General features: G+C 28.2%; 1 protein-coding gene across 1 annotated transcript in view; it reads left to right on the top strand.

Moving 5' to 3' along the window:
* Positions 1-457: 457 nt before the first annotated feature.
* Positions 458-8535, top strand: part of hrm (hermes) — a 70653-nt gene continuing 62575 nt past the window's right edge. The window contains exon 1 of the mRNA XM_065499420.1: positions 458-763. The gene's annotated coding sequence lies outside the window, so the exon portion shown is untranslated. The remainder of the gene's footprint in view (positions 764-8535) is intronic.

Raw genomic sequence — 8535 nt, 5'->3', positions numbered from 1 at the left:
CTTGATATTGGTAATTGTTGTTTGTTCTTTTAATACTGCACAATTCTTGAGTAAGTTGAAAAGATAAATGAAAAACAGTAATAAATTAAAATGAAAATGAAAATGGCCTACAAATATAAATTCAGCCTTTTTATTTACTCTTTAGTCTCGAAATTTTTCCGCCTTTTTTAATTTCTAAAAAGGCTATTTTGAAATTAAAAAAAGGCTAGAAAAAAGCCACGAAGCTAAAACCAAAATTTCGAGGCTAAAGTGTAAATAAAAAGTCTAAATCTAGCCTCAAAAAGGCTAAACTGGCAACACTGGTACTAGGCTTTATTTTATTCAGGTTTATTCAAAATTTTCTTTAAGTGTATCATGATGACTATTTAATACAACTCTGTATTAAGTACAAATTATCCAACCGTTAAAACAGCTGATGATACTCACCACAAAAAAAATGTGGAAAACAACAATAAAAAATTGCTAAATCAAAAAATCCAAAATTTTCATTTACACAAACAATGAAAAAAAGATCTTTTTGTGATAAAGTGCGTGATGACAACAGCGATTGACAATTGCTATTATACAAGGAAACGGATCGGTTGCTGTTTCGTTTATTATTATTTTTTAATTTAATTACTGCATAGATTAATAATTTATTTTACATACAAAGAAAACCACACAAATATCGCTATCATTGTATGGAAATTCCTTCGGCCAAATTGTCATGTAACAATTGAAAAACAGTGCTTTAATCGGGATTATTATTTAATTTATATTTAAGGTAAATAATCTTTTGCAACAACAGTTATAAAATTCATTGTATTTACATGCATACTAATAATATACAATATTTGAGAATTTACTGTGTGTGGGTATATGTGTATGTTTTGTTGGGTAGAATTCCTCAATCAGTTTTTGGTGTAACGAGCAATAAACCATGTACCAACACAAATTATGAATTCATTCTTAATCATTAATATGTTGTAGTTCATTGATGTGCAATATAAATTATATATAACCAGTATTCTTTTGTGGCACTCAAGGTATATATTTCGTTTGTATTTAGTGAGCCAGGCCCTTAATCTATGAATACGCATTGGTCGGGCTGAAGAGTTTTTAATTAAACCGGCTTAGCATAAAATTATTTTTATAAAGTCGTAGTGCCTAAAATATTAGATATTAATACTCCTATAAATTCTAAAATATCTGAGTGCAGATTATCAGTGAGAAATGTTAGTAATGGTAAAAAAAATTAAAAGAAACTGTTAAGTTCAATTTAAGTATTTTTTTAATAACTGATCTTCGGCCCATCGCTAGGCTATTTCATATAGCGACTTTGAATAATAATTCTTCTCTAGCAGTCAATAAGAGTAAGATACAAATCTTATACCACAGGAGTTAGATTCTGAAACAATATTACTGGAGAGAAAATTAAAAAAATATTAAAAATAGTTGTAAATTTAAGCCTTGATTTGTTCCTATATCGGTACATTTAATTCATTTTCATTTTACAAAAAATCGAGTTTATAGTTGTAAATTTAAGACTTGATTTGTTCCTATATCGGTACATTTTATTAATTTTCATTATACAACACTGTATATAACAGTAATAACTCTGTTGTTTAGTTATTATCAATATGTATGCATGTGTACACAATCGTACATACACACATCTTTACATATACATTAGGGTTCCCCTTTAAAAAATTTAGTATAAACTTTCCCAACGTTTGTATTCCAATGATAACCATAATATAATGAGGTTCATGCTAAATAAAACCATAGAGAATACACATAGAACGGCATCTCTCCTGTCAAAGACCTAACTCAGTTGTCAGAAACCTAGGTGGTGATAATGTATTAGTAGAAAAAACTATGGCCCTAATTTTGTAAATCACGTCACAAAGTGATATTTATATGGAAAGCAAAAACAAAATTTCAAAAATTTTAAAAATTTGTTTTTGTTTTATATACAAATTCTTAACAGAACAAACGCACCAAAATTCAAGCGTTGATTTGCCTTTCATAATTTGAAAATTTTGTATATAAAACAAAAACAAATTTTTGAAATTTTGTTTTTGCTTTCCATATAAATATCACTTTGGTGACGTGATTTACAAAATTAGGGCCTATGTGAAAACAAAAACAACTCTCGTATGTGTGATTATTTTGAGTAATATTTTTGTTTGAGTTTTTTTTTTAGTTTCCTCTCTATGTTTCCCTATGAATAAAACAAACAAGTTATCAGGTCTTTTTTTATTTTTCAAATATTTCGAATTTGTAAAGAGTCTTATTTTTAAACGTGTTTTTGATAAAAATTATTTCTTATATCATAAAAATACCTATAAATAAGTAACAGAGCTATATTCGGCTGTGCCGAATCTTATATACCCTTCACCAAAGTATACTTTAATATAAATACCAAAGTAAATTAATAAAGTAGACTCAGTAGAACAGCTGACTATTTTTTTTATTCAGTCTGAACTGTCAATTCGCTTGTGGTAGTTGTGGCGAAAAATACAACAAGCCCAAAAGCAAAAACAACAACAGGCAACTTTGACAGCTCAGACCTTAAACCAAAAACAAAATTGCTTGTTGTTTTTGTATTTGTTGTAGTACTGTCGCTACTTTATTAATTTATACTAAATACAAGACCTACAGTGATGAAGGTTTGTGTATTGAAAAAAAATACAACAACAAACAAATGTATTTTTAAATATATATACATATGTATGTATATATAGACGTATACGTCTTTACACATGCAAAACATTTCATATACCAACAACATGAAGAAAATCATGAAACCGGACAATCATATGTATTTACACTTTGACCACAGAAACAATCTTAAATCACTGCTCCCACATAAATAATGGAATTTGCATGGGCTAAGTGATATATCTTTAGATATTAATGCTCGCATAAATTTGTTCGGGAAAATGAAAGCACACTTAAAGATGGATTCAATGAACTCTGTTATAGTGACATATGTAATTTTATTTTTAATATACTTTCACTTCCAAATAGTTCTGCTGCTGCAGAACGAAAACATAATTTATGACAAACCCTAATATAATAGCAACTTAACGACATATATAAAAATCGATTAATTATTTTCGAATTTATTCACAATTAAGTGAATTCGCTCATTTTCACAAAATTTAACTTTTTTGTTTGATATACATAGAACTGAGTAGGTAATGGTTCTTATTTCGATTGACTGAATTTTGAAAAAAAAAAAATATATTTTTTATATAAAAATATGCAATTTTTTGTTCAGATTTATTGCATTATGACAAACCCACATGTAATAGCAACAAAATGATTTTGTTGCCCTGTAAATCAAATATATTTATTTAAAATTAAATTTTTGGTAGGATAGGAAAGAATTTGGTAGGTTTTATAGGGTTTTTACACTTACGTACATTTTGGCGAAACGTATGGAAGATGTTGAAAACTTGAAAGATTTGTTCACACTTGCAACATCTAACATCTACCATCAGTAAAATTGCAAAAATATTAAAAATCATATTCAGGCATGTGATGAAAAACGATCGTTTTCAAAACTGAAATCAATATCAAAAACGATTTAGGTGTGATGAATTTCGATTGATTTCATATTAAATTTTTGTTTCATTCTGTATCATTTTTATAGGAAAAAAACAAAATAAGCAATTCTCCATTTGTTAACCTTAATTAATGTGAAAATTTAATTTCGATGAACTCCCTTTGAAACAAATTCAAATTTGATTCTAATGTTACAAAACGATTTAAACAAACATATCACACCTTTTGTCGTTTTGAAATCGTTTTTACATCTAAATCGTTTTTCATCACATACCTGATTGTTTTTATGAAAACAAAATGAATTGAGACTGGTTTTATTTTTTATACTATCAAATTAAATAAGAAAATAATTTCACAAGCAAATTTCAAACAAATAAAATGTCCCCTCATTATTATATTATATTTGTTTACATTTTTTTCTTAATATAAATGCCATTTTATTAGTGGTGACACTAAAATAATCGAAAGATGAAGAGATAGGAACATTTTTTAAAGATGTAGAAAGATGTTGGCACTCATCGCAGTGCAATTCTTATGGGAAGATGTTAACATCTTTGCAAATTGATGGTAGATGTTAGATGTGCGCTAGTGTAAAAACCCTATTAGAGTGTATGTTGGTAGGAAAAATATTTTCTTTGTGGCAACGCTGTTGTGAATATACTCAATGTGCATAAATGAAATAAACACAGATGGCGACATGGCTCTCTTAAAAAAATTCTCTTAAGCTCAGTGACGTCAACAGTGCCCTAAACTGATTGTAATATATGAAAATTGTATGTGATTTAGAATGGAAAAGTCAATAATTATGTTTAAAAGTTATTTATGTTTAATAAAATTAAATGTATTTTAGGTTTTATGTTATTAGACATATTTTACTTTATTAATTTTCAATATTTTTGCTATATATTAGTTAACGATTTTGATTTTTTATTATTATCTTATATATAAATAGGACACACGTTTTTTTGTGGTACACTTTTAAGTATGTTATTGTCCACCAATATTGATGAAACATATATGGTTTAAAAGGTTATTTTCTCTAGATTTGCAGATCGTAATTTTTTTAAATTCTTTCCATAAAAGAGGTAAAAAGCGTTTAAAAGTGGTCAAATTTCGGCCACCGGGCGATCCTAGTTATTATTATTGCAATTTTTGACTGCACACCACATTTTAATTTTTAATTAATTTTTTTTTTTATTTATTTTTCACTATTTGTTTTGAAATTTCATATAAAAAGTAAGTATTTTACATTCAAAACATAAGAAAACAATCATTGCTGACGTCACGAAAAAAGAGTAAAAGAGTACACTAAAATAACGGAATTGTCGATGTCGTAATCTTGTTTATTTCATTCTTGCTCAATGTGTATTATACATCTACATACATATCGTCACACATCTACGTAAAAGTGAAGTAATCTTTTATTTTAGTTGGAAACACTGGCTTTTTTTGGAAACCCTAAATACACATAACATGCACACACCACAAATTTAGTCGTCGTCAGCAAGTACATTTAGCGACATACAATTTCAGATCAAACAAAACAATAAAATCAAAAAATATGCATTGAACTTTTACTTGATGAGTGCTGAAGGGGTATGAAGGGCTATGACAATGTACCTAATAGGAAAACAAATACGACATCAAACAAAAAACATTTACTTATTTATAATGGCTAGCAAAGGCAACTTGTATGTATCATTTCAGAAATGAATGTGTAAATAATTAATTTGGAGGTCTCACTACTCCTTGGGCAGATTGAGTAGTTAAAACTGCTTTAAACCGCTTTTAGAAATATTGTATTTTAGTCAATAATAAAAACACGTCATCACTTGAAAACAATAACTGTGGTGTACATACAAAAGTTTTTACTTTACGTAAATACTCTTACATCCAAACATGTACAATGTGAATATGTACATTAGACATGCCCTTAAAAAATAGATTTGCTTTGGATTTGTCTTATTTTGTTCATTAGTAGCTAAAACTAACTACTGCAAAATTTAAGTGCAATCGAATAACTAGAACACGTGCCGGAAATCGATTGAAAGTTGTATAATTGGGTAAATAATGGTACTTTTTCCGATATCTTAAAAAAATCACTATTTGAATACTGTTTTTTAAACATTTGCAATAAACCTAAGCTCCTAGAATAAATTATATTTCTAACAAGGTATAAAACATGAATATTGGTTAAAAATAACCAATTGACTAGTTATTTTAACACTTGTCCTAAGCAGGGGGTCAATTGACCCTTTAGATTACAATGTGACTATCGGATAGCTGATCGAAAGTAGTCAACGCTTCTGGTGGGTAAAATAAAGTGCAGTACAAAAAAAAGTTTTCAGTGTCTTCACCATATGTTACTAAAGGTAGGGTCACACATGGCAAATATTTGCTCAAAAAAGCGTAACCACTTTTTTTAGAACAAATTTATTTGACGTGTTTACTCTTACAAGTGTTTTGTAAGATCAAACAGCATCAAATAAAACAAAACTAAATTTTTTGTTTTGAATCATACTAAATAAAATATGTTTTTGAAATAAATAAATGAATTCAAATGTATTTTATTTAGTGGTTACGTCTTTTTCGTCAAATATTTGTCATGTGTGACCCTACCTTAAGAGACACTAAAGTGACTATTGACTTCATGCTATGTTACATGGGATATCAGTATACATACTTAATCAGAAATAAAAATAAACTGTATGAGAATTATATCAACACAATTTGTAAAAAAACAGTTTTTACGAATTACTCACAAAACGTTTAAAGTGACTATACTCTAGATTACTTAGAGACACTTAAGTGACAATTGTCTTCACGCTTGATTACTTGGGATGCATAAAGTAACCAATTGTCTTCTCTCTGCGCTACAAAGTGCACACACGTGTCAAATGACCAAAATATATATAATGGAGTCAGCCAAGTCATAAGACATTTGTGACAATTACTGTCTTTAAGGGATACATTGACTACCCAGCAGTTAAGCAAGTAAGCTATCCGATAGTCACATTGTAATCAAAAGGGTCAATTGACCCCTTGCTTTGGACATGCACGTGTTAAAATAACAATACCATTGATTACGTGCAATATGAAAATAAAATAGATGTTATAACTAATAAATTTAAATTTCGTGCAATAAATCTACTAGAATTAAAAAATATATGTAAGAATATGAAGAAAAAACCTGATTATAATAAAATATCTATTAAAACGATAACTGGGAACTAACAGGAAATATTTTACTAAAAATAATAAATGCATCATTAAAATCAGGAATTTTCCCAAATGATTGGAAGGAAACGATGGTTACACCTATTGAAAAGGTCAATAACACAATAATGTGCGAAGAATTGAGACCAATAAATTCCTTAAAAACGTGTGAAAAGATTCTTGAAAAAGTTGTCAAAGATCAATTAGAGGAGTATATGGAAAAATATGAACTACTATCGAAACATCAATCAGGTTTTAGGAAAAAATATTCATGTGAAACAGCGGTAAATTATGTTATAAACAGATGGAAATTTATAAAGAGAAATCATAAAATTATGGCAATATTCTTAGATTTCAAAAGAGCTTTTGAAACAATTGATAGAAACATTCTGTTACAAAAATTACATAAATATGGTATACAAGATAATGAATTGAAGTGGTTCCAGTCATATCTGAATAATCCTAGACAAAAGACTAAAGTGAATAATGTAAAATCAAATGAAATAGCAAATGACTTTGGAGTACCTCAGGGATCAATTCTGGGAGCTCTATTATTTATTATATATATCAACGATATGCCAAAATCATTAGAAAAATGTGAAATTGTAATGTATGCGGACGATACCCTAATATTTACAGAAGCTGAATCAGAGGAAATATGCAACTACAATCTAACAATCGATATAAATAATATTGACAAATGGTTAAAAATGAATAAATTGAAATTAAATGAAAATAAAACTAAGCTTATGGAAATAAATATGGACAGTAACATAACTTTTAAAATTAATAATGTGATAATAGAAAAAGTAAATAATATAAAATATCTAGGTTTTCTAATAGATAAGGATTTAAAACTAAAACAACACATTGAATATATTTGTAAAAAATTGGAAAGAAAATTGGTTTTTTCAAAAGACTACGAAATAAAATTTCAATTAATACAGCTATTAACATATATAATACTATTGTTAAACCACATTTTGAATACGGATCAACGGTTTTATACACATGCTGCTCAGATGCACATATTGATAGACTACAAAAACTACAAAATAAGGCGATGCGTGCAATACTAAGATGTAATAGATACACACCGATAAATAACATGTTAAGCACTCTTAAATGGCTTAATATAAAACAACGTTTAGAACTAAATACTATAAATTTAATACAAAAAATGAAAATAGGAAAAGCACCAGAATATCTGAAAGAACAATTAATATATGTTGGTGAAATTCAACCTTATAACTTAAGGAATGCTCAAGACTTTCGACTACAACGTGCGGATAATAACAACACACAAAAATCACTGTTCTATAAAGGTTTAAAACTATACAATACGATGCCAAATAGTGTAAAAAACGAGACAAACAACACCATCTTTAGAAGGAAAGCAGTTGAATTTATAAGAAATGTTAATATAAATTAGAGCTTAATCTTACTATGTAAAAATAAATGTAAAAATTTGTTATACAAAAGTATTAAAAATACTACTAATAAAATACAAAAAAAAAAAAAGTAGCTGATCAAGTAACCAGTTACAAAGCTAGCAAGGTAACTGACGCTATGTAACCAGTTTGTGAATCCAATGCGTTGCCTACTTTGGACCAGCTATTAGACAGTCCCATTGTAATCAAAAAGAGACAATTGACCCCCTGCCTAGGACATGCCCGTGTTAAAATGACTAGTCACGTGGCTATTGAAGTAACTAGCTCCCACCCTAAATGATAGGTAAAATCACTAGTTCGGTACTGTCTCCTAGAA

Source organism: Calliphora vicina, chromosome 2 (genome assembly GCF_958450345.1).
Source record: "Calliphora vicina chromosome 2, idCalVici1.1, whole genome shotgun sequence".
NCBI classification, from domain to species: domain Eukaryota; kingdom Metazoa; phylum Arthropoda; class Insecta; order Diptera; family Calliphoridae; genus Calliphora; species Calliphora vicina.
The sequence above is the reverse complement of the archived record's forward strand: the minus strand, read 5'-3'. Positions and strand labels throughout refer to the sequence as shown.